At 39.3% G+C, this 24,811-nt stretch overlaps 13 non-coding genes across 13 annotated transcripts; all 13 read left to right on the top strand.

The window, feature by feature from the left end:
• Positions 1 to 2,037: 2,037 nt before the first annotated feature.
• Positions 2,038 to 2,111, top strand: trnat-agu (transfer RNA threonine (anticodon AGU)). The gene has a single exon. It is a non-coding gene; the product is annotated as a tRNA-Thr (tRNA).
• A 1,315-nt stretch (positions 2,112 to 3,426) lies between these two features.
• trnat-agu (transfer RNA threonine (anticodon AGU)) lies at positions 3,427 to 3,500 on the top strand. Its single transcript has one exon. It is a non-coding gene; the product is annotated as a tRNA-Thr (tRNA).
• A 1,327-nt stretch (positions 3,501 to 4,827) lies between these two features.
• On the top strand, positions 4,828 to 4,901 carry trnat-agu (transfer RNA threonine (anticodon AGU)). The gene has a single exon. It is a non-coding gene; the product is annotated as a tRNA-Thr (tRNA).
• A 904-nt stretch (positions 4,902 to 5,805) lies between these two features.
• Positions 5,806 to 5,879, top strand: trnat-agu (transfer RNA threonine (anticodon AGU)). Its single transcript has one exon. It is a non-coding gene; the product is annotated as a tRNA-Thr (tRNA).
• Positions 5,880 to 7,797: 1,918 nt separating this feature from the next.
• trnat-agu (transfer RNA threonine (anticodon AGU)) lies at positions 7,798 to 7,871 on the top strand. Its single transcript has one exon. It is a non-coding gene; the product is annotated as a tRNA-Thr (tRNA).
• A 399-nt stretch (positions 7,872 to 8,270) lies between these two features.
• On the top strand, positions 8,271 to 8,344 carry trnat-agu (transfer RNA threonine (anticodon AGU)). Its single transcript has one exon. It is a non-coding gene; the product is annotated as a tRNA-Thr (tRNA).
• A 717-nt stretch (positions 8,345 to 9,061) lies between these two features.
• trnat-agu (transfer RNA threonine (anticodon AGU)) lies at positions 9,062 to 9,135 on the top strand. The gene has a single exon. It is a non-coding gene; the product is annotated as a tRNA-Thr (tRNA).
• Positions 9,136 to 10,456: 1,321 nt separating this feature from the next.
• trnat-agu (transfer RNA threonine (anticodon AGU)) lies at positions 10,457 to 10,530 on the top strand. The gene has a single exon. It is a non-coding gene; the product is annotated as a tRNA-Thr (tRNA).
• A 2,822-nt stretch (positions 10,531 to 13,352) lies between these two features.
• Positions 13,353 to 13,426, top strand: trnat-agu (transfer RNA threonine (anticodon AGU)). The gene has a single exon. It is a non-coding gene; the product is annotated as a tRNA-Thr (tRNA).
• A 2,949-nt stretch (positions 13,427 to 16,375) lies between these two features.
• trnat-agu (transfer RNA threonine (anticodon AGU)) lies at positions 16,376 to 16,449 on the top strand. The gene has a single exon. It is a non-coding gene; the product is annotated as a tRNA-Thr (tRNA).
• A 768-nt stretch (positions 16,450 to 17,217) lies between these two features.
• On the top strand, positions 17,218 to 17,291 carry trnat-agu (transfer RNA threonine (anticodon AGU)). Its single transcript has one exon. It is a non-coding gene; the product is annotated as a tRNA-Thr (tRNA).
• A 986-nt stretch (positions 17,292 to 18,277) lies between these two features.
• Positions 18,278 to 18,351, top strand: trnat-agu (transfer RNA threonine (anticodon AGU)). Its single transcript has one exon. It is a non-coding gene; the product is annotated as a tRNA-Thr (tRNA).
• Positions 18,352 to 22,458: 4,107 nt separating this feature from the next.
• On the top strand, positions 22,459 to 22,532 carry trnat-agu (transfer RNA threonine (anticodon AGU)). The gene has a single exon. It is a non-coding gene; the product is annotated as a tRNA-Thr (tRNA).
• Positions 22,533 to 24,811: the final 2,279 nt, after the last annotated feature.

Here is a 24,811-nt window from a genome sequence, read left to right on the forward strand (position 1 = left end):
AAAGCAAATACAGCACTCTATGTATATAGTGTTTACAGTGCTTTTGGTGCTATGGCTTAGTTGGTTAAAGTGCCTGTCTAGTAAACAGGAGATCTTTGGTTCGAGCCCCGGCGGTGCTTTCGTTTGGACAATTTTTTCTGAAATTTCTTAATCGTGGAAACTCTTCCACTGACTTTGGCGCCGTGGCTTAGTTGGTTAAAGTGCCTGTCTAGTAAACAGGAGATCCTGGGTTCGAATCCCAGTGGTGCCTTCATTTATTTAAAAAAAAAAATTCTATACAATATGTTAGAATTGCAATAGGCCTTGAACTCCATAGAAAACCAACAGCTTTCCACCGACCAAATAATATACAAGCAATTGAGCATTTTTTGGCTTGGATTGTTTGGTTAAAGCACCAGTGTAATAAACATAAGATCCTGGGTTGGAATCCCAGTGGTGCCTGCGTTTGGACAAATTTTTCTTAAAATTGCTGAACCTTTCAAATATGACCCTGTGAAGCTAATACTGTTATAAGCAAGAAAAGAAAGATAAATCTTGCAGTTGTTTCAGTACTGTACCTTAGTTGTTTAAAAAGGGACCCCCTTCCAGGGTAGAGTGAGCATGCAAAGCTCTCCATGATAAAATAAGAAAACATTTCGCCGTGGCTTAGTTGGTTAAAGTGCCTGTCTAGTAAACAGGAGATCCTGGGTTCGAATCCCAGCGGTGCCTTTATTTGGAGTAACTTTTCTTAAAATTACTGAATCTTTCAAGTAAGACCTTGTGAAGCCAATATTGTTAAAGCAAATACAGCGCTCTATGTATATAGTGTTTACAGTGCTTTTGGTGCTATGGCTTAGTTGGTTAAAGTGCCTGTCTAGTAAACAAGAGAGCTTTGGTTCGAACCCCGGTGGTGCTTGCGTTTGGACAATTTTTTTCTAAAATTTCTTAATCGTGGAAACCCTTCCACTGACTTTGGCGCCGTGGGTTAGTTGGTTAAAGTGCCTGTCTAGTAAACAGGAGATCCTGGGTTCGAATCCCAGCGGTGCTTTCATTTGGAGTAACTTTTCTTAAAATTGCTGATTATTTCAAATAATCCGCTGGGATTTGAAGCTAATGCTGTTATAACCAGCTCTATATGTATATAACTATTACCGCCTTTTTGGTGCCCTGGCTTAGTTGGTTAAGGTGCCTGTCTAGTAAACAGGAGATACTGGGTTTGAATTTTAGTGCTGCCTTCATTTTGAGTAAGTTTTCTTGAAATTGCTGAATCTTTCAAAGAAACAATGTGAACCTTATACTATTATAACCAAAACAAAAGCAACATTTACTTATTACATAGCACAAAATTACATATAGTATGTCTCAATGGGGTTTGACAGGACCTTTAGTTGACAGCCCGCACACTTGACCCTACTGCACACAAAGAAAAACTCCAGACACAAAAAAACTATAGGAGAGAGAGAAAAAAGAAAGGAACAAACATTGGGAAGGAGTGCTACAGAGAGGGACCCACTTCCAGGGTAGTGTGAGCATGCACAGCTCTCTTTGAGGAATTATGGTAACACCTTCACTAACTTTGGCGCCATGGCTTACTTGGTTAAAGTGCCTGTCTAGTAAACAGAAGATCCTGGGTTTGAATCCCAGTGGTGCCTTCATTTTTTTTTTTTTAAATATATATTCTATACAATATGTTAGAATTGCAATAGGCCTTGAACTCCATAGAAAACCAACAGCTTTCCACCGACCAAATAATATACAAGCAAATGAGCATTTTTTGGCTTGGATTGTTTGGTTAAAGCACCAGTGTATTAAACACAGGAACACTGGTTGGAATCCCAGTGGTGCCTGCGTTTGGACAAACTTTTCTTAAAATTGTTGAACCTTTCAAATATGACCTTGTGAAGCTAATACTGTTATAAGCAAGAAAAGAAAAGAAAGATAAATCTTGCAGTTGTTTCAGTACTGTACCTTAGTTGTTTAAAAAGGGACCCCCTTCCAGGGTAGAGTGAGCATGCAAAGCTCTCCATGATGAAATAAGAAAACATTTCCACTGTCTTTGGCGCCGTGGCTTAGTTGGTTAAAGTGCCTGTCTAGTAAACAGGAGATCCTGGGTTCGAATCCCAGCGGTGCCTCAATTTGGAGTAACTTTTCTTAAAATTACTGAAGCTTTCAAGTAAGACCTTGTGAAGCCAATGTTGTTAAAAGCAAATACAGCACTCTATGTATATAGTGTTTACAGTGCTTTTGGTGCTATGGCTTAGTTGGTTAAAGTGCCTGTCTAGTAAAAAGGAGATCTTTGGTTCGAGCCCCGGCGGTGCTTTCGTTTGGACAATATTTTCTGAAATTTCTTAATCGTGGAAACTCTTCCACTGACTTTGGCGCCGTGGCTTAGTTGGTTAAAGTGCCTGTCTAGTAAAAAGGAGGTCCTCGGTTTGAATCCCAGTGGCGCCTTCATTTGGAGTAATTTTTCTTAAAATTGCTGATTATTTCAAATAAGACCTTTTGAAGCTAATGCTGTTATAACCAGCTCTCTATGTATATAACTATTACCGCCTTTTTGGTGCCGTGGCTTAGTTGGTTAAGGTGCCTGTCTAGTAAACAGGAGATACTGGGTTAGAATTTTAGTGCTGCCTTTATTTTGAGTAAGTTTTCTTAAAATTGCTGAATCTTTCAAAGAAACAATGTAAACCTTATTCTGTGATAACCAAACAAAAGCAACATTTACTTATTACATAGCACAAAATTACATACAGTATGTCTCAATGGGGTTTGACAGGACCTTTAGTTGACAGCCCGCACACTTGACCCTACTGCACACAAAGAAAAACTCCAGACACAAAAAAAACTATAGGAGAGAGAGAAAAAAGAAAGGAACAAACATTGGGAAGGAGTGCTACAGAGAGGGACCCACTTCCAGGGTAGAGTGAGCATGAACAGCTCTCTTTGAGGAATTAAGGTAACACCCTCACTAACTTTGGCGCCATGGCTTAGTTGGTTAAAGTGCCTGTCTAGTAAACAGGAGATCCTGGGTTCGAATCCCAGTGGTGCCTTCATTTATTTAAAAAACTAAAATCTTTACAATATTTTAGAATTGCAATAGGCCTTGAACTCCATAGAAAACCAACAGCTTTCCACCGACCAAATAATATACAAGCAATTGAGCATTTTTTGGCTTGGATTGTTTAGTTAAAGCACCAGTGTATTAAACACAAGATCCTGGGTTGGAATCCCAGTGGTGCCTGCGTTTGGACAAATTTTTTTTTAAATTGCTGAACCTTTCAAACATGACCTTGTGAAGCTAATACTGTTATAAGCAAGAAAAGAAAGATAAATCTTGCAGTTGTTTCAGTACTGTACCTTAGTTGTTTAAAAAGGGACCCCCTTCCAGGGTAGAGTGAGCATGCAAAGCTCTCCATGATGAAATAAGAAAACATTTCCACTGTCTTTGGCGCCGTGGCTTAGTTGGTTAAAGTGCCTGTCTAGTAAACAGGAGATCCTGGGTTCGAATCCCAGCGGTGCCTTCATTTGGAGTAACTTTTCTTAAAATTACTGAATCTTTCAAGTAAGACCTTGTGAAGCCAATATTGTTAAAAGCAAATACAGCGCTCTATGTATGTAGTGTTTACAGTGCTTTTGGTGCTATGGCTTAGTTGGTTAAAGTGCCTGTCTAGTAAACAAGAGAGCTTTGGTTCGAACCCCGGTGGTGCTTGCGTTTGGACAATTTTTTCTAAAATCTCTTAATCGTGGAAACCCTTCCACTCACTTTGGCGCCATGGGTTAGTTGGTTAAAGTGCCTGTCTAGTAAACAGGAAATCCTGGGTTCGAATCCCAGCGGTGCTTTCATTTGGAGTAACTTTTCTTAAAATTGCTGATTATTTCAAATAATCCGCTGGGATTTGAAGCTAATGCTGTTATAACCAGCTCTATTTGTATATAACTATTACCGCCTTTTTGGTGCCCTGGCTTAGTTGGTTAAGGTGCCTGTCTAGTAAACAGGAGATACTGGGTTTGAATTTTATTGCTGCCTTCATTTTGAGTAAGTTTTCTTAAAATTGCTGAATCTTTCAAAGAAACAACGTGAAACTTATTCTGTGATAACCAAAACAAAAGCAACATTTAAATCTTATATAGCACAAAATTACATACAGTATGTCTCAATGGGGTTTGACAGGACCTTTAGTTGACAGCCCGCACACTTGACCCTACTGCACACAAAGAAAAACTCCAGACACAAAAAAACTATAGGAGAGAGAGAAAAAAGAAAGGAACAAACATTGGGAAGGAGTGCTACAGAGAGGGACCCACTTCCAGGGTAGAGTGAGCATGAACAGCTCTCTTTGAGGAATTATGGTAACACCTTCACTAACTTTGGCGCCATAGCTTACTTGGTTAAAGTGCCTGTCTAGTAAATAGAAGATCCTGGGTTCGAATCACAGTGGTGCCTTCATTTTTTAAAAAAATATATATATTCTATACAATATGTTAGAATTGCAATAGGCCTTGAACTCCATAGAAAACCAACAGCTTTCCACCGACCAAATAATATACAAGGAAATGAGCATTTTTTGGCTTGGATTGTTTGGTTAAAGCACCAGTGTATTAAACACAAGAACACTGGTTGGAATCCCAGTGGTGCCTGCGTTTGGACAAACTTTTCTTAAAATTGTTGAACCTTTCAAATATGACCTTGTGAAGCTAATACTGTTATAAGCAAGAAAAGAAAAGAAAGATAAATCTTGCAGTTGTTTCAGTACTGTACCTTAGTTGTTTAAAAGGGACCCCCTTCCAGGGTAGAGTGAGCATGCAAAGCTCTCCATGATGAAATAAGAAAACTTTTCCACTGTCTTTGGCGCCGTGGCTTAGTTGGTTAAAGTGCCTGTCTAGTAAACAGGAGATCCTGGGTTCGAATCCCAGCGGTGCCTTCATTTGGAGTAACTTTTCTTAAAATTTCTGATTATTTCAAATAAGACCTTTTGAAGCTAATGCTGTTATAACCAGCTCTATATGCATATAACTATTACCGCCTTTTTGGTGCCCTGGCTTAGTTGGTTAAGGTGCCTGTCTAGTAAACAGGAGGTCCTGGGTTCGAATCCCAGCGGTGCCTTCATTTGGAGTAACTTTTCTTAAAATTACTGAATCTTTCAAGTAAGACCTTGTGAAGCCAATGTTGTTAAAAGCAAATACAGCACTCTATGTATATAGTGTTTACAGTGCTTTTGGTGCTATGGCTTAGTTGGTTAAAGTGCCTGTCTAGTAAACAGGAGATCTTTGGTTCGAGCCCCGGCGGTGCTTTCGTTTGGACAATTTTTTCTGAAATTTCTTAATCGTGGAAACACTTCCACTGACTTTGGCGCCGTGGCTTAGTTGGTTAAAGTGCCTGTCTAGTAAACAGGAGATCCTGGGTTCGAATCCCAGTGGTGCCTTCATTTATTTAAAAAAAAAAAATTCTATACAATATGTTAGAATTGCAATAGGCCTTGAACTCCATAGAAAACCAACAGCTTTCCACCGACCAAATAATATACAAGCAATTGAGCATTTTTTGGCTTGGATTGTTTAGTTAAAGCACCAGTGTATTAAACACAAGATCCTGGGTTGGAATCCCAGTGGTGCCTGCGTTTGGACAAATTTTTCTTAAAATTGCTGAACCTTTCAAATATGACCTTGTGAAGCTAATACTGTTATAAGCAAGAAAAGAAAAGAAAGATAAATCTTGCAGTTGTTTCAGTACTGTACCTTAGTTGTTTAAAAAGGGACCCCCTTCCAGGGTAGAGTGAGCATGCAAAGGTCTCCAAGATGAAATAAGAAAACAACTCCACTGTCTTTGGCGCCGTGGCTTAGTTGGTTAAAGTGCCTGTCTAGTAAACAGGAGATCCTGGGTTCGAATCCCAGCGGCGCCTTCATTTGGAGTAACTTTTCTTAAAATTACTGAATCTTTCAAGTAAGACCTTGTGAAGCCAATATTGTTAAAAGCAAATACAGTGCTCTATGTATATAGTGTTTACAGTGCTTTTGGTGCTATGGCTTAGTTGGTTAGAGTGCCTGTCTAGTAAACAGGAGATCTTTGGTTCGAGCCCCGGCGGTGCTTTCGTTTGGACAATATTTTCTGAAATTTCTTAATCGTGGAAACTCTTCCACTGACTTTGGCGCCGTGGCTTAGTTGGTTAAAGTGCCTGTCTAGTAAACAGGAGGTCCTCGGTTTGAATCCCAGTGGCGCCTTCATTTGGAGTAATTTTTCTTAAAATTGCTGATTATTTCAAATAAGACCTTTTGAAGCTAATGCTGTTATAACCAGCTCTCTATGTATATAACTATTACCGCCTTTTTGGTGCCCTGGCTTAGTTGGTTAAGGTGCCTGTCTAGTAAACAGGAGATACTGGGTTTGAATTTTAGTGCTGCCTTTATTTTGAGTAAGTTTTCTTAAAATTGCTGAATCTTTCAAAGAAACAATGTAAACCTTATTCTGTGATAACCAAAACTAAAGCAACATTTACTTATTACATAGCACAAAATTACATACAGTATGTCTCAATGGGGTTTGACAGGACCTTTAGTTGACAGCCCGCACACTTGACCCTACTGCACACAAAGAAAAACTCCAGACACAAAAAAAACTATAGGAGAGAGAGAGAAAGCACCAGTGTATTAAACACAAGATCCTGGGTTGGAATCCCAGTGGTGCCTGCGTTTGGACAAATTTTTCTTAAAATTGCTGAACCTTTCAAATATGACCTTGTGAAGCTAATACTGTTATAAGCAAGAAAAGAAAAGAAAGATAAATCTTGCAGTTGTTTCAGTACTGTACCTTAGTTGTTTAAAAAGGGACCCCCTTCCAGGGTAGAGTGAGCATGCAAAGCTCTCCATGATGAAATAAGAAAACATTTCCACTCTCTTTGGCGCCGTGGCTTAGTTGGTTAAAGTGCCTGTCTAGTAAACAGGAGATCCTGGGTTCAAATCCCAGCGGTGCCTTCATTTGGAGTAACTTTTCTTAAAATGACTGAATCTTTCAAGTAAGACCTTGTGAAGCCAATATTGTTAAAAGCAAATACAGCGCTCTATGTATATAGTGTTTACAGTGCTTTTGGTGCTATGGCTTAGTTGGTTAAAGTGCCTGTCTAGTAAACAAGAGAGCTTTGGTTCGAACCCCGGTGGTGCTTGCGTTTGGACAATTTTTTCTAAAATTTCTTAATCGTGGAAACCCTTCCACTGACTTTGGCGCCGTGGGTTAGTTGGTTAAAGTGCCTGTCTAGTAAACAGGAGATCCTGGGTTCGAATCCCAGCGGTGCTTTCATTTGGAGTAACTTTTCTTAAAATTGCTGATTATTTCAAATAATCCGCTGGGATTTGAAGCTAATGCTGTTATAACCAGCTCTACATGTATATAACTATTACCGCCTTTTTGGTGCCCTGGCTTAGTTGGTTAAGGTGCCTGTCTAGTAAACAGGAGATACTGGGTTTGAATTTTAGTGCTGCCTTCATTTTGAGTAAGTTTTCTTGAAATTGCTGAATCTTTCAAAGAAACAATGTGAACCTTATACTATTATAACCAAAACAAAAGCAACATTTACTTATTACATAGCACAAAACTACATACAGTATGTCTCAATGGGGTCTGACAGGACCTTTAGTTGACAGCCCGCACACTTGACCCTACTGCACACAAAGAAAAACTCCAGACACAAAAAAACTATAGGAGAGAGAGAAAAAAGAAAGGAACAAACATTGGGAAGGAGTGCTACAGAGAGGGACCCACTTCCAGGGTAGAGTGAGCATGCACAGCTCTCTTTGAGGAATTAAGGTAACACCTTCACTAACTTTGGCGCCATGGCTTAGTTGGTTAAAGTGCCTGTCTAGTAAACAGGAGATCCTGGGTTCGAATCCCAGTGGTGCCATCATTTATTTAAAAAAAAAAAAATTCTATACAATATGTTAGAATTGCAATAGGCCTTGAACTCCATAGAAAACCAACAGCTTTCCACCGACCAAATAATATACAAGCAATTGAGCATTTTTTGGCTTGGATTGTTTGGTTAAAGCACCAGTGTATTAAACATAAGATCCTGGGTTGGAATCCCAGTGGTGCCTGCGTTTGGACAAATTTTTCTTAAAATTGCTGAACCTTTCAAATATGACCCTGTGAAGCTAATACTGTTATAAGCAAGAAAAGAAAGATAAATCTTGCAGTTGTTTCAGTACTGTACCTTAGTTGTTTAAAAAGGGACCCCCTTCCAGGGTAGAGTGAGCATGCAAAGCTCTCCATGATGAAATAAGAAAACATTTCCACTCTCTTTGGCGCCGTGGCTTAGTTGGTTAAAGTGCCTGTCTAGTAAACAGGAGATCCTGGGTTCGAATCCCAGCGGTGCCTTCATTTGGAGTAACTCTTCTTAAAATTACTGAATCTTTCAAGTAAGACCTTGTGAAGCCAATATTGTTAAAAGCAAATACAGCGCTCTATGTATATAGTGTTTACAGTGCTTTTGGTGCTATGGCTTAGTTGGTTAAAGTGCCTGTCTAGTAAACAAGAGAGCTTTGGTTCGAACCTCGGTGGTGCTTGCGTTTGGACAATTTTTTCTAAAGTTTCTTAATCGTGGAAACCCTTCCACTGACTTTGGCGCCGTGGGTTAGTTGGTTAAAGTGCCTGTCTAGTAAACAGGAGATCCTGGGTTCGAATCCCAGTGGTGCCTTCATTTATTTAAAAAAAAAAAATTCTAAACAATATGTTAGAATTGCAATAGGCCTTGAACTCCATAGAAAACCAACAGCTTTCCACCGACCAAATAATATACAAGCAATTGAGCATTTTTTGGCTTGGATTGTTTGGTTAAAGCACCAGTGTATTAAACATAAGATCCTGGGTTGGAATCCCAGTGGTGCCTGCGTTTGGACAAATATTTCTTAAAATTTCTGAACCTTTCAAATATGACCTTGTGAAGCTAATACTGTTATAAGCAAGAAAAGAAAGATAAATCTTGCAGTTGTTTCAGTACTGTACCTTAGTTGTTTAAAAAGGGACCCCCTTCCAGGGTAGAGTGAGCATGCAAAGCTCTCCATGATGAAATAAGAAAACATTTCCACTGTCTTTGGCGCCGTGGCTTAGTTGGTTAAAGTGCCTGTCTAGTAAACAGGAGATCCTGGGTTCGAATCCCAGCGGTGCCTTCATTTGGAGTAACTTTTCTTAAAATTACTGAATCTTTCAAGTAAGACCTTGTGAAGCCAATATTGTTAAAAGCAAATACAGCGCTCTATGTATATAGTGTTTACAGTGCTTTTGGTGCTATGGCTTAGTTGGTTAAAGTGCCTGTCTAGTAAACAAGAGAGCTTTGGTTCGAACCCCGGTGGTGCTTGCGTTTTGACAATTTTTTCTAAAATTTCTTAATCGTGGAAACCCTTCCACTGACTTTGGCGCCGTGGGTTAGTTGGTTAAAGTGCCTGTCTAGTAAACAGGAGATCCTGGGTTCGAATCCCAGCGGTGCTTTCATTTGGAGTAACTTTTCTTAAAATTGCTGATTATTTCAAATAATCCGCTGGGATTTGAAGCTAATGCTGTTATAACCAGCTCTATATGTATATAACTATTACCGCCTTTTTGGTGCCCTGGCTTAGTTGGTTAAGGTGCCTGTCTAGTAAACAGGAGATACTGGGTTTGAATTTTAGTGCTGCCTTCATTTTGAGTAAGTTTTCTTGAAATTGCTGAATCTTTCAAAGAAACAATGTGAACCTTATACTATTATAACCAAAACAAAAGCAACATTTACTTATTACATAGCACAAAACTACATACAGTATGTCTCAATGGGGTTTGACTGGACCTTTAGTTGACAGCCCGCACACTTGACCCTACTGCACACAAAGAAAAACTCCAGACACAAAAAAACTATAGGAGAGAGAGAAAAAAGAAAGGAACAAACATTGGGAAGGAGTGCTACAGAGAGGGACCCACTTCCAGGGTAGAGTGAGCATGCACAGCTCTCTTTGAGGAATTAAGGTAACACCTTCACTAACTTTGGCGCCATGGCTTAGTTGGTTAAAATGCCTGTCTAGTAAACAGGAGATCCTGGGTTCGAATCCCAGTGGTGCCTTCGTTTATTTAAAAAAAAAAAATTCTATACAATATGTTAGAATTGCAATAGGCCTTGAACTCCATAGAAAACCAACAGCTTTCCACCGACCAAATAATATACAAGCAATTGAGCATTTTTTGGCTTGGATTGTTTGGTTAAAGCACCAGTGTATTAAACATAAGATCCTGGGTTGGAATCCCAGTGGTGCCTGCGTTTGGACAAATATTTCTTAAAATTTCTGAACCTTTCAAATATGACCTTGTGAAGCTAATACTGTTATAAGCAAGAAAAGAAAGATAAATCTTGCAGTTGTTTCAGTACTGTACCTTAGTTGTTTAAAAAGGGACCCCCTTCCAGGGTAGAGTGAGCATGCAAAGCTCTCCATGATGAAATAAGAAAACATTTCCACTGTCTTTGGCGCCGTGGCTTAGTTGGTTAAAGTGCCTGTCTAGTAAACAGGAGATCCTGGGTTCGAATCCCAGCGGTGCCTTCATTTGGAGTAACTTCTCTTAAAATTACTGAATCTTTCAAGTAAGACCTTGTGAAGCCAATATTGTTAAAAGCAAATACAGCGCTCTATGTATATAGTGTTTACAGTGCTTTTGGTGCTATGGCTTAGTTGGTTAAAGTGCCTGTCTAGTAAACAAGAGAGCTTTGGTTCGAACCCCGGTGGTGCTTGCGTTTGGACAATTTTTTCTAAAATTTCTTAATCGTGGAAACCCTTCCACTGACTTTGGCGCCGTGGGTTAGTTGGTTAAAGTGCCTGTCTAGTAAACAGGAGATCCTGGGTTCGAATCCCAGCGGTGCTTTCATTTGGAGTAACTTTTCTTAAAATTGCTGATTATTTCAAATAATCCGCTGGGATTTGAAGCTAATGCTGTTATAACCAGCTCTATATGTATATAACTATTACCGCCTTTTTGGTGCCCTGGCTTAGTTGGTTAAGGTGCCTGTCTAGTAAACAGGAGATACTGGGTTTGAATTTTAGTGCTGCCTTCATTTTGAGGGTAACTATTACCGCCTTTTTGGTGCCCTGGCTTAGTTGGTTAAGGTGCCTGTCTAGTAAACAGGAGATACTGGGTTTGAATTTTAGTGCTGCCTTCATTTTGAGTAAGTTTTCTTGAAATTGCTGAATCTTTCAAAGAAACAATGTGAACCTTATACTATTATAACCAAAACAAAAGCAACATTTACTTATTACATAGCACAAAATTACATACAGTATGTCTCAATGGGGTTTGACAGGACCTTTAGTTGACAGCCCGCACACTTGACCCTACTGCACACAAAGAAAAACTCCAGACACAAAAAACTATAGGAGAGAGAGAAAAAAGAAAGGAACAAACATTGGGAAGGAGTGCTACAGAGAGGGACCCACTTCCAGGGTAGAGTGAGCATGCACAGCTCTTTTTGAGGAATTAAGGTAGCACCTTCACTAACTTTGGCGCCATGGCTTAGTTGGTTAAAGTGCCTGTCTAGTAAACAGGAGATCCTGGGTTCAAAACCCAGTGGTGCCTTCATTTATTTAAAAAAAAAAAAATTCTATACAATATGTTAGAATTGCAATAGGCCTTCAACTCCATAGAAAACCAACAGCTTTCCACCGACCAAATAATATACAAGCAATTGAGCATTTTTTGGCTTGGATTGTTTAGTTAAAGCACCAGTGTATTAAACACAAGATCCTGGGTTGGAATCCCAGTGGTGCCTGCGTTTGGACAAATATTTCTTAAAATTGCTGAACCTTTCAAATATGACCTTGTGAAGCTAATACTGTTATAAGCAAGAAAAGAAAAGAAAGATAAATCTTGCAGTTGTTTCAGTACTGTACCTTAGTTGTTTAAAAAGGGACCCCCTTCCAGGGTAGAGTGAGCATGCAAAGCTCTCCATGAGGAAATAAGAAAACATTTCCACTGTCTTTGGCGCCGTGGCTTAGTTGGTTAAAGTTCCTGTCTAGTAAACAGGAGATCCTGGGTTCGAATCCCAGCGGTGCCTTCATTTGGAGTAACTTTTCTTAAAATTACTGAATCTTTCAAGTAAGACCTTGTGAAGCCAATATTGTTAAAAGCAAATACAGCGCTCTATGTATATAGTGTTTACAGTGCTTTTGGTGCTATGGCTTAGTTGGTTAAAGTGCCTGTCTAGTAAACAAGAGAGCTTTGGTTCGAACCCCGGTGGTGCTTGCGTTTGGACAATTTTTTCTAAAATTTCTTAATCGTGGAAACCCTTCCACTGACTTTGGCGCTGTGGGTTAGTTGGTTAAAGTGCCTGTCTAGTAAACAGGAGATCCTGGGTTTGAATCCCAGCGGTGCTTTCATTTGGAGTAACTTTTCTTAAAATTGCTGATTATTTCAAATAAGACCTTTTGAAGCTAATGCTGTTATAACCAGCTCTCTATGTATATAACTATTACCGCCTTTTTGGTGCCGTGGCTTAGTTGGTTAAGGTGCCTGTCTAGTAAACAGGAGATACTGGGTTAGAATTTTAGTGCTTCCTTTATTTTGAGTAAGTTTTCTTAAAATTGCTGAATCTTTCAAAGAAACAATGTAAACCTTATTCTGTGATAACCAAAACAAAAGCAACATTTACTTATTACATAGCACAAAATTACATACAGTATGTCTCAATGGGGTTTGACAGGACCTTTAGTTGACAGCCCGCACACTTGACCCTACTGCACACAAAGAAAAACTCCAGACACAAAAAAAACTATAGGAGAGAGAGAAAAAAGAAAGGAACAAACATTGGGAAGGAGTGCTACAGAGAGGGACCCACTTCCAGGGTAGAGTGAGCATGAACCGCTCTCTTTGAGGAATTAAGGTAACACCTTCACTAACTTTGGCGCCATGGCTTAGTTGGTTAAAGTGCCTGTCTAGTAAACAGGAGATCCTGGCTTCGAATCCCAGTGGTGCCTTCATTTATTTAAATAAACTAAAATCTTTACAATATTTTAGAATTGCAATAGGCCTTGAACTCCATAGAAAACCAACAGCTTTCCACCGACCAAATAATATACAAGCAATTGAGCATTTTTTGGCTTGGATTGTTTAGTTAAAGCACCAGTGTATTAAACACAAGATCCTGGGTTGGAATCCCAGTGGTGCCTGCGTTTGGACAAATTTTTCTTAAAATTGCTGAACCTTTCAAACATGACCTTGTGAAGCTAATACTGTTATAAGCAAGAAAAGAAAGATAAATCTTGCAGTTGTTTCAGTACTGTACCTTAGTTGTTTAAAAAGGGACCCCCTTCCAGGGTAGAGTGAGCATGCAAAGCTCTCCATGATGAAATAAGAAAACATTTCCACTGTCTTTGGCGCCGTGGCTTAGTTGGTTAAAGTGCCTGTCTAGTAAACAGGAGATCCTGGGTTCGAATCCCAGCGGTGCCTTCATTTGGAGTAACTTTTCTTAAAATTACTGAATCTTTCAAGTAAGACCTTGTGAAGCCAATATTGTTAAAAGCAAATACAGCGCTCTATGTATATAGTGTTTACAGTGCTTTTGGTGCTATGGCTTAGTTGGTTAAAGTGCCTGTCTAGTAAACAAGAGAGCTTTGGTTCGAACCCCGGTGGTGCTTGCGTTTGGACAATTTTTTCTAAAATTTCTTAATCGTGGAAACCCTTCCACTGACTTTGGCGCCGTGGGTTAGTTGGTTAAAGTGCCTGTCTAGTAAACAGGAGATCCTGGGTTCGAATCCCAGCGGTGCTTTCATTTGGAGTAACTTTTCTTAGAATTGCTGATTATTTCAAATAATCCGCTGGGATTTGAAGCTAATGCTGTTATAACCAGCTCTATATGTATATAACTATTACCGCCTTTTTGGTGCCCTGGCTTAGTTGGTTAAGGTGCCTGTCTAGTAAACAGGAGATACTGGGTTTGAATTTTAGTGCTGCCTTCATTTTGAGTAAGTTTTCTTGAAATTGCTGAATCTTTCAAAGAAACAATGTGAACCTTATACTATTATAACCAAAACAAAAGCAACATTTACTTATTACATAGCACAAAATTACATACAGTATGTCTCAATGGGGTTTGACAGGACCTTTAGTTGACAGCCCGCACACTTGACCCTACTGCACACAAAGAAAAACTCCAGACACAAAAAAACTATAGGAGAGAGAGAAAAAAGAAAGGAACAAACATTGGGAAGGAGTGCTACAGAGAGGGACCCACTTCCAGGGTAGAGTGAGCATGCACAGCTCTCTTTGAGGAATTAAGGTAACACCTTTACTAAATTTGGCGCCATGGCTTAGTTGGTTAAAGTGCCTGTCTAGTAAACAGGAGATCCTGGGTTCAAATCCCAGTGGTGCCTTCATTTATTTAAAAAAAAAAAATTCTATACAATATGTTAGAATTGCAATAGGCCTTGAACTCCATAGAAAACCAACAGCTTTCCACCGACCAAATAATATACAAGCAATTGAGCATTTTTTGGCTTGGATTGTTTGGTTAAAGCACCAGTGTATTAAACATAAGATCCTGGGTTGGAATCCCAGTGGTGCCTGCGTTTGGACAAATTTTTCTTAAAATTGCTGAACCTTTCAAATATGACCTTGTGAAGCTAATACTGTTATAAGCAAGAAAAAAGAAAAGAAAGATAAATCTTGCAGTTGTTTCAGTACTGTACCTTAGTTGTTTAAAAAAGGACCCCCTTCCAGGGTAGAGTGAGCATGCAAAGCTCTCCATGAGGAAATAAGAAAACATTTCCACTGTCTTTGGTGCCGTGGCTTAGTTGGTTAAAGTGCCTGTCTAGTAAACAGGAGATCCTGGGTTCGAATCCCAGCGGTGCCTTCATTTGGAGTAACTTTTCTTAAAATTACTGAATCTTTCAAGTAAGACCTTGTGAAGCCAATATTGTTAAAAGCAAATACAGCGCTCTATGTATATAGTGTTTACAGTGCTTTTGGTGCTATGGCTTAGTTGGTTAAAGTGCCTGTCTAGTAAACAAGAGAGCTTTGGTTCGAACCCCGGTGGTGCTTGCGTTTGGACAATTTTTTCTAAAATTTCTTAATCGTGGAAACCCATCCACTGACTTTGGCGCCGTGGGTTAGTTGGTTAAAGTGCCTGTCTAGTAAACAGGAGATCCTGGGTTCGAATCCCAGCGGTGCTTTCATTTGGAGTAACTTTTCTTAAAATTGCTGATTATTTCAAATAATTCGCTGGGATTTGAAGCTAATGCTGTTATAACCAGCTCTATATGTATATAACTATTACCGCCTTTTTGGTGCCCTGGCTTAGTTGGTTAAGGTGCCTGTCTAGTAAACGTGAGATCCTGGGTTCGAATCCCAGCGGTGCCTTCATTTGGAGTAACTTTTCTTAAAATTACTGAATCTTTCAAGTAAGACCTTGTGAAGCCAATGTTGTTAAAAGCAAATACAGCACTCTATGTATATAGTGTTTACAGTGCTTTTGGTGCTATGGCTTAGTTGGTTAAAGTGCCTGTCTAGTAAACAGGAGATCTTTGGTTCGAGCCCCATTGGTGCTTTTGTTTGGACAATTTTTTCTGAAATTTCTTAATCGTGGAAACTCTTCCACTCACTTTGGCGCCGTGGCTTAGTTGGTTAAAGTGCCTGTCTAGTAAACAGGAGGTCCTGGGTTCGAATCCCAGTGGTGCCTTCATTTATTTAAAAAAAAAAAATTCTATACAATATGTTAGAATTGCAATAGGCCTTGAACTCCATAGAAAACCAACAGCTTTCCACCGACCAAATAATATACAAGCAATTGAGCATTTTTTGGCTTGGATTGTTTAGTTAAAGCACCAGTGTATTAAACACAAGATCCTGGGTTGGAATCCCAGTGGTGCCTGTGTTTGGACAAATTTTTTTTTAAATTGCTGAACCTTTCAAATATGACCTTGTGAAGCTAATACTGTTAAAAGCAAGAAAAGAAAAGAAAGATAAATCTTGCAGTTGTTTCAGTACTGTACCTTAGTTGTTTAAAAAGGGACCCCCTTCCAGGGTAGAGTGAGCATGCAAAGGTCTCCAAGATGAAATAAGAAAACAACTCTACTGTCTTTGGTGCCGTGGCTTAGTTGGTTAAAGTGCCTGTCTAGTAAACTGGAGATCCTGGGTTCGAATCCCAGCGGTGCCTTCATTTGGAGTAACTTTTCTTAAAATTACTGAATCTTTCAAGTAAGACCTTGTGAAGCCAATATTGTTAAAAGCAAATACAGCGCTCTATGTATATAGTGTTTACAGTGCTTTTGGTGCTATGGCTTAGTTGGTTAAAGTGCCTGTCTAGTAAACAAGAGAGCTTTGGTTCGAACCCCGGTGGTGCTTGCGTTTGGACAATTTTTTCTAAAATTTCTTAATCGTGGAAACCATTCCACTGACTTTGGCGCCGTGGCTTAGTTGGTTAAAGTGCCTGTCTAGTAAACAGGAGATCCTGGGTTCGAATCCCAGCGGTGCCTTCATTTGGAGTAACTTTTCTTAAAATTGCTGATTATTTCAAATAAGACCTTTTGAAGCTAATGCTGTTATAACCAGCTCTATATGTATATAACTATTACCGCCTTTTTGGTGCCCTGGCTTAGTTGGTTAAGGTGCCTGTCTAGTAAACAGGAGATCCTGGGTTCGAATCCCAGCGGTGCCTTAATTTGGAGTAACTTTTCTTAAAATTACTGAATCTTTCAAGTAAGACCTTGTGAAGCCAATGTTGTTAAAAGCAAATACAGCGCTCTATGTATATAGTGTTTACAGTGCTTTTGGTGCTATGGCTTAGTTGGTTAAAGTGCCTGTCTAGTAAACAGGAGGTCCTGGGTTCGAATCCCAGTGGTGCCTTCATTTATTTAAAAAAAAAAAATTCTATACAATATGTTAGAATTGCAATAGGCCTTGAACTCCATAGAAAACCAACAGCTTTCCACCGACCAAATAATATACAAGCAATTGAGCATTTTTTGGCTTGGATTGTTTGGTTAAAGCACCAGTGTATTAAACATAAGATCCTGGGTTGGAATCCCAGTGGTGCCTGCGTTTGGACAAATTTTTCTTAAAATTGCTGAACCTTTCAAACATGACCTTGTGAAGCTAATACTGTTATAAGCAAGAAAAGAAAGATAAATCTTGCAGTTGTTTCAGTACTGTACCTTAGTTGTTTAAAAAGGGACCCCCTTCCAGGGTAGAGTGAGCATGCAAAGCTCTCCATGATGAAATAAGAAAACATTTCCACTGTCTTTGGCGCCGTGGCTTAGTTGGTTAAAGTGCCTGTCTAGTAAACAGGAGATCCTGGGTTCGAATCCCAGCGGTGCCTTCATTTGGAGTAACTTTTCTTAAAATTACTGAATCTTTCAAGTAAGACCTTGTGAAGCCAATATTGTTAAAAGCAAATACAGCGCTCTATGTATATAGTGTTTACAGTGCTTTTGGTGCTATGGCTTAGTTGGTTAAAGTGCCTGTCTAGTAAACAAGAGAGCTTTGGTTCGAACCCCGGTGGTGCTTGCGTTTGGACAATTTTTTCTAAAATTTCTTAACCCTTCCACTGACTTTGGCGCCGTGGCTTAGTTGGTTAAAGTGCCTGTCTAGTAAACAGGAGATACTGGGTTTCGAATTTTAGTGCTGCCTTCATTTTGAGTAAGTTTTCTTGAAATTGCTGAATCTTTCAAAGAAACAATGTAAACACAAAAAAACTATAGGAGAGAGAGAAAAAAGAAAGGAACAAACATTGGGAAGGAGTGCTACAGAGAGGGACCCACTTCCAGGGTAGAGTGAGCATGCACAGCTCTCTTTGAGGAATTATGGTAACACCTTCACTAACTTTGGCGCCATGGCTTACTTGGTTAAAGTGCCTGTCTAGTAAACAGAAGATCCTGGGTTCGAATCCCAGTGGTGCCTTCATTTTTTTTTTTTAAATATATATTCTATACAATATGTTAGAATTGCAATAGGCCTTGAACTCCATAGAAAACCAACAGCTTTCCACCGACCAAATAATATACAAGCAAATGAGCATTTTTTGGCTTGGATTGTTTGGTTAAAGCACCAGTGTATTAAACACAGGAACACTGGTTGGAATCCCAGTGGTGCCTGCGTTTGGACAAACTTTTCTTAAAATTGTTGAACCTTTCAAATATGACCTTGTGAAGCTAATACTGTTATAAGCAAGAAAAGAAAAGAAAGATAAATCTTGCAGTTGTTTCAGTACTGTACCTTAGTTGTTTAAAAAGGGACCCCCTTCCAGGGTAGAGTGAGCATGCAAAGCTCTCCATGATGAAATAAGAAAACATTTCCACTGTCTTTGGCGCCGTGGCTTAGTTGGTTAAAGTGCCTGTCTAGTAAACAGGAGATCCTGGGTTCGAATCCCAGCGGTGCCTCAATTTGGAGTAACTTTTCTTAAAATTACTGAATCTTTCAAGTAAGACCTTGTGAAGCCAATGTTGTTAAAAGCAAATACAGTACTCTATGTATATAGTGTTTACAGTGCTTTTGGTGCTATGGCTTAGTTGGTTAAAGTGCCTGTCTAGTAAACAGGAGATCTTTGGTTCGAGCCCCGGCGGTGCTTTCGTTTGGACAATATTTTCTGAAATTTCTTAATCGTGGAAACTCTTCCACTGACTTTGGCGCCGTGGCTTAGTTGGTTAAAGTGCCTGTCTAGTAAAAAGGAGGTCCTCGGTTTGAATCCCAGTGGCGCCTTCATTTGGAGTAATTTTCCTTAAAATTGCTGATTATTTCAAATAAGACCTTTTGAAGCTAATGCTGTTATAACCAGCTCTCTATGTATATAACTATTACCGCCTTTTTGGTGCCGTGGCTTAGTTGGTTAAGGTGCCTGTCTAGTAAACAGGAGATACTGGGTTAGAATTTTAGTGCTGCCTTTATTTTGAGTAAGTTTTCTTAAAATTGCTGAATCTTTCAAAGAAACAATGTAAACCTTATTCTGTGATAACCAAAACAAAAGCAACATTTACTTATTACATAGCACAAAATTACATACAGTATGTCTCAATGGGGTTTGACAGGACCTTTAGTTGACAGCCCGCACACTTGACCCTACTGCACACAAAGAAAAACTCCAGACACAAAAAAAACTATAGGAGAGAGAGAAAAAAGAAAGGAACAAACATTGGGAAGGAGTGCTACAGAGAGGGACCCACTTCCAGGGTAGAGTGAGCATGAACAGCTCTCTTTGAGGAATTAAGGTAACACCCTCACTAACTTTGGCGCCATGGCTTAGTTGGTTAAAGTGCCTGTCTAGTAAACAGGAGATCCTGGGTTCGAATCCCAGTGGTGCCTTCATTTATTTAAAAAAACTAAAATCTTTACAATATTTTAGAATTGCAATAGGCCTTGAACTCCATAGAAAACCAACAGCTTTCCACCGACCAAATAATATACAAGCAATTGAGCATTTTTTGGCTTGGATTGTTTAGTTAAAGCACCAGTGTATTAAACACAAGATCCTGGGTTGGAATCCCAGTGGTGCCTGCGTTTGGACAAATTTTTTTTTAAATTGCTGAACCTTTCAAACATGACCTTGTGAAGCTAATACTGTTATAAGCAAGAAAAGAAAGATAAATCTTGCAGTTGTTTCAGTACTGTACCTTAGTTGTTTAAAAAGGGACCCCCTTCCAGGGTAGAGTGAGCATGCAAAGCTCTCCATGATGAAATAAGAAAACATTTCCACTGTCTTTGGCGGCATGGCTTAGATGGTTAAAGTGCCTGTCTAGTAAACAGGAGATCCTGGGTTCGAATCCCAGCGGTGCCTTCATTTGGAGTAACTTTTCTTAAAATTACTGAATCTTTCAAGTAAGACCTTGTGAAGCCAATATTGTTAAAAGCAAATACAGCGCTCTATGTATATAGTGTTTACAGTGCTTTTGGTGCTATGGCTTAGTTGGTTAAAGTGCCTGTCTAGTAAACAAGAGAGCTTTGGTTCGAACCCCGGTGGTGCTTGCGTTTGGACAATTTTTTCTAAAATCTCTTAATCGTGGAAACCCTTCCACTCACTTTGGCGCCATGGGTTAGTTGGTTAAAGTGCCTGTCTAGTAAACAGGAGATCCTGGGTTCGAATCCCAGCGGTGCTTTCATTTGGAGTAACTTTTCTTAAAATTGCTGATTATTTCAAATAATCCGCTGGGATTTGAAGCTAATGCTGTTATAACCAGCTCTATTTGTATATAACTATTACCGCCTTTTTGGTGCCCTGGCTTAGTTGGTTAAGGTGCCTGTCTAGTAAACAGGAGATACTGGGTTTGAATTTTAGTGCTGCCTTCATTTTGAGTAAGTTTTCTTAAAATTGCTGAATCTTTCAAAGAAACAACGTGAAACTTATTCTGTGATAACCAAAACAAAAGCAACATTTAAATCTTATATAGCACAAAATTACATACAGTATGTCTCAATGGGGTTTGACAGGACCTTTAGTTGACAGCCCGCACACTTGACCCTACTGCACACAAAGAAAAACTCCAGACACAAAAAAACTATAGGAGAGAGAGAAAAAAGAAAGGAACAAACATTGGGAAGGAGTGCTACAGAGAGGGACCCACTTCCAGGGTAGAGTGAGCATGAACAGCTCTCTTTGAGGAATTAAGGTAACACCCTCACTAACTTTGGCGCCATGGCTTAGTTGGTTAAAGTGCCTGTCTAGTAAACAGGAGATCCTGGGTTCGAATCCCAGTGGTGCCTTCATTTATTTAAAAAAACTAAAATCTTTACAATATTTTAGAATTGCAATAGGCCTTGAACTCCATAGAAAACCAACAGCTTTCCACCGACCAAATAATATACAAGCAATTGAGCATTTTTTGGCTTGGATTGTTTAGTTAAAGCACCAGTGTATTAAACACAAGATCCTGGGTTGGAATCCCAGTGGTGCCTGCGTTTAGACAAATTTTTTTTTAAATTGCTGAACCTTTCAAACATGACCTTGTGAAGCTAATACTGTTATAAGCAAGAAAAGAAAGATAAATCTTGCAGTTGTTTCAGTACTGTACCTTAGTTGTTTAAAAAGGGACCCCCTTCCAGGGTAGAGTGAGCATGCAAAGCTCTCCATGATGAAATAAGAAAACATTTCCACTGTCTTTGGCGCCGTGGCTTAGTTGGTTAAAGTGCCTGTCTAGTAAACCGGAGATCCTGGGTTCGAATCCCAGCGGTGCCTTCATTTGGAGTAACTTTTCTTAAAATTACTGAATCTTTCAAGTAAGACCTTGTGAAGCCAATATTGTTAAAAGCAAATACAGCGCTCTATGTATATAGTGTTTACAGTGCTTTTGGTGCTATGGCTTAGTTGGTTAAAGTGCCTGTCTAGTAAACAAGAGAGCTTTGGTTCGAACCCCGGTGGTGCTTGCGTTTGGACAATTTTTTCTAAAATCTCTTAATCGTGGAAACCCTTCCACTCACTTTGGCGCCATGGGTTAGTTGGTTAAAGTGCCTGTCTAGTAAACAGGAGATCCTGGGTTCGAATCCCAGCGGTGCTTTCATTTGGAGTAACTTTTCTTAAAATTGCTGATTATTTCAAATAATCCGCTGGGATTTGAAGCTAATGCTGTTATAACCAGCTCTATTTGTATATAACTATTACCGCCTTTTTGGTGCCCTGGCTTAGTTGGTTAAGGTGCCTGTCTAGTAAACAGGAGATACTGGGTTTGAATTTTAGTGCTGCCTTCATTTTGAGTAAGTTTTCTTAAAATTGCTGAATCTTTCAAAGAAACAACGTGAAACTTATTCTGTGATAACCAAAACAAAAGCAACATTTAAATCTTATATAGCACAAAATTACATACAGTATGTCTCAATGGGGTTTGACAGGACCTTTAGTTGACAGCCCGCACACTTGACCCTACTGCACACAAAGAAAAACTCCAGACACAAAAAAACTATAGGAGAGAGAGAAAAAAGAAAGGAACAAACATTGGGAAGGAGTGCTACAGAGAGGGACCCACTTCCAGGGTAGAGTGAGCATGAACAGCTCTCTTTGAGGAATTAAGGTAACACCCTCACTAACTTTGGCGCCATGGCTTAGTTGGTTAAAGTGCCTGTCTAGTAAACAGGAGATCCTGGGTTCGAATCCCAGTGGTGCCTTCATTTATTTAAAAAAACTAAAATCTTTACAATATTTTAGAATTGCAATAGGCCTTGAACTCCATAGAAAACCAACAGCTTTCCACCGACCAAATAATATACAAGCAATTGAGCATTTTTTGGCTTGGATTGTTTAGTTAAAGCACCAGTGTATTAAACACAAGATCCTGGGTTGGAATCCCAGTGGTGCCTGCGTTTAGACAAAATTTTTTTTAAATTGCTGAACCTTTCAAACATGACCTTGTGAAGCTAATACTGTTATAAGCAAGAAAAGAAAGATAAATCTTGCAGTTGTTTCAGTACTGTACCTTAGTTGTTTAAAAAGGGACCCCCTTCCAGGGTAGAGTGAGCATGCAAAGCTCTCCATGATGAAATAAGAAAACATTTCCACTGTCTTTGGCGCCGTGGCTTAGTTGGTTAAAGTGCCTGTCTAGTAAACAGGAGATCCTGGGTTCGAATCCCAGCGGTGCCTTCATTTGGAGTAACTTTTCTTAAAATTACTGAATCTTTCAAGTAAGACCTTGTGAAGCCAATATTGTTAAAAGCAAATACAGCGCTCTATGTATATAGTGTTTACAGTGCTTTTGGTGCTATGGCTTAGTTGGTTAAAGTGCCTGTCTAGTAAACAAGAGAGCTTTGGTTCGAACCCCGGTGGTGCTTGCGTTTGGACAATTTTTTCTAAAATCTCTTAATCGTGGAAACCCTTCCACTCACTTTGGCGCCATGGGTTAGTTGGTTAAAGTGCCTGTCTAGTAAACAGGAGATCCTGGGTTCGAATCCCAGCGGTGCTTTCATTTGGAGTAACTTTTCTTAAAATTGCTGATTATTTCAAATAATCCGCTGGGATTTGAAGCTAATGCTGTTATAACCAGCTCTATTTGTATATAACTATTACCGCCTTTTTGGTGCCCTGGCTTAGTTGGTTAAGGTGCCTGTCTAGTAAACAGGAGATACTGGGTTTGAATTTTAGTGCTGCCTTCATTTTGAGTAAGTTTTCTTAAAATTGCTGAATCTTTCAAAGAAACAACGTGAAACTTATTCTGTGATAACCAAAACAAAAGCAACATTTAAATCTTATATAGCACAAAATTACATACAGTATGTCTCAATGGGGTTTGACAGGACCTTTAGTTGACAGCCCGCACACTTGACCCTACTGCACACAAAGAAAAACTCCAGACACAAAAAAACTATAGGAGAGAGAGAAAAAAGAAAGGAACAAACATTGGGAAGGAGTGCTACAGAGAGGGACCCACTTCCAGGGTAGAGTGAGCATGAACAGCTCTCTTTGAGGAATTATGGTAACACCTTCACTAACTTTGGCGCCATGGCTTACTTGGTTAAAGTGCCTGTCTAGTAAATAGAAGATCCTGGGTTCGAATCACAGTGGTGCCTTCTTTTTTAAAAAAAAAATATATATTCTATACAATATGTTAGAATTGCAATAGGCCTTGAACTCCATAGAAAACCAACAGCTTTCCACCGACCAAATAATATACAAGCAATTGAGCATTTTTTGGCTTGGATTGTTTAGTTAAAGCACCAGTGTATTAAACACAAGATCCTGGGTTGGAATCCCAGTGGTGCCTGCGTTTGGACAAATTTTTTTTTTAATTGCTGAACCTTTCAAACATGACCTTGTGAAGCTAATACTGTTATAAGCAAGAAAAGAAAGATAAATCTTGCAGTTGTTTCAGTACTGTACCTTAGTTGTTTAAAAAGGGACCCCCTTCCAGGGTAGAGTGAGCATGCAAAGCTCTCCATGATGAAATAAGAAAACATTTCCACTGTCTTTGGCGCCGTGGGTTAGTTGGTTAAAGTGCCTGTCTAGTAAACAGGAGATCCTGGGTTCGAATCCCAGCGGTGCTTTCATTTGGAGTAACTTTTCTTAAAATTGCTGATTATTTCAAATAATCCGCTGGGATTTGAAGCTAATGCTGTTATAACCAGCTCTATATGTATATAACTATTACCGCCTTTTTGGTGCCCTGGCTTAGTTGGTTAAGGTGCCTGTCTAGTAAACAGGAGATACTGGGTTTGAATTTTAGTGCTGCCTTCATTTTGAGTAAGTTTTCTTGAAATTGCTGAATCTTTCAAAGAAACAATGTGAACCTTATACTATTATAACCAAAACAAAAGCAACATTTACTTATTACATAGCACAAAATTACATACAGTATGTCTCAATGGGGTTTGACAGGACCTTTAGTTGACAGCCCGCACACTTGACCCTACTGCACACAAAGAAAAACTCCAGACACAAAAAACTATAGGAGAGAGAGAAAAAAGAAAGGAACAAACATTGGGAAGGAGTGCTACAGAGAGGGACCCACTTCCAGGGTAGAGTGAGCATGCACAGCTCTCTTTGAGGAATTATGGTAACACCTTCACTAACTTTGGCGCCATGGCTTACTTGGTTAAAGTGCCTGTCTAGTAAACAGAAGATCCTGGGTTCGAATCCCAGTGGTGCCTTCATTTTTTTTTTTAAATATATATTCTATACAATATGTTAGAATTGCAATAGGCCTTGAACTCCATAGAAAACCAACAGCTTTCCACCGACCAAATAATATACAAGCAAATGAGCATTTTTTGGCTTGGATTGTTTGGTTAAAGCACCAGTGTATTAAACACAGGAACACTGGTTGGAATCCCAGTGGTGCCTGCGTTTGGACAAACTTTTCTTAAAATTGTTGAACCTTTCAAATATGACCTTGTGAAGCTAATACTGTTATAAGCAAGAAAAGAAAA

This window comes from Denticeps clupeoides, chromosome 1, assembly GCF_900700375.1.
Source record: "Denticeps clupeoides chromosome 1, fDenClu1.1, whole genome shotgun sequence".
Lineage (NCBI taxonomy): Eukaryota > Metazoa > Chordata > Actinopteri > Clupeiformes > Denticipitidae > Denticeps > Denticeps clupeoides.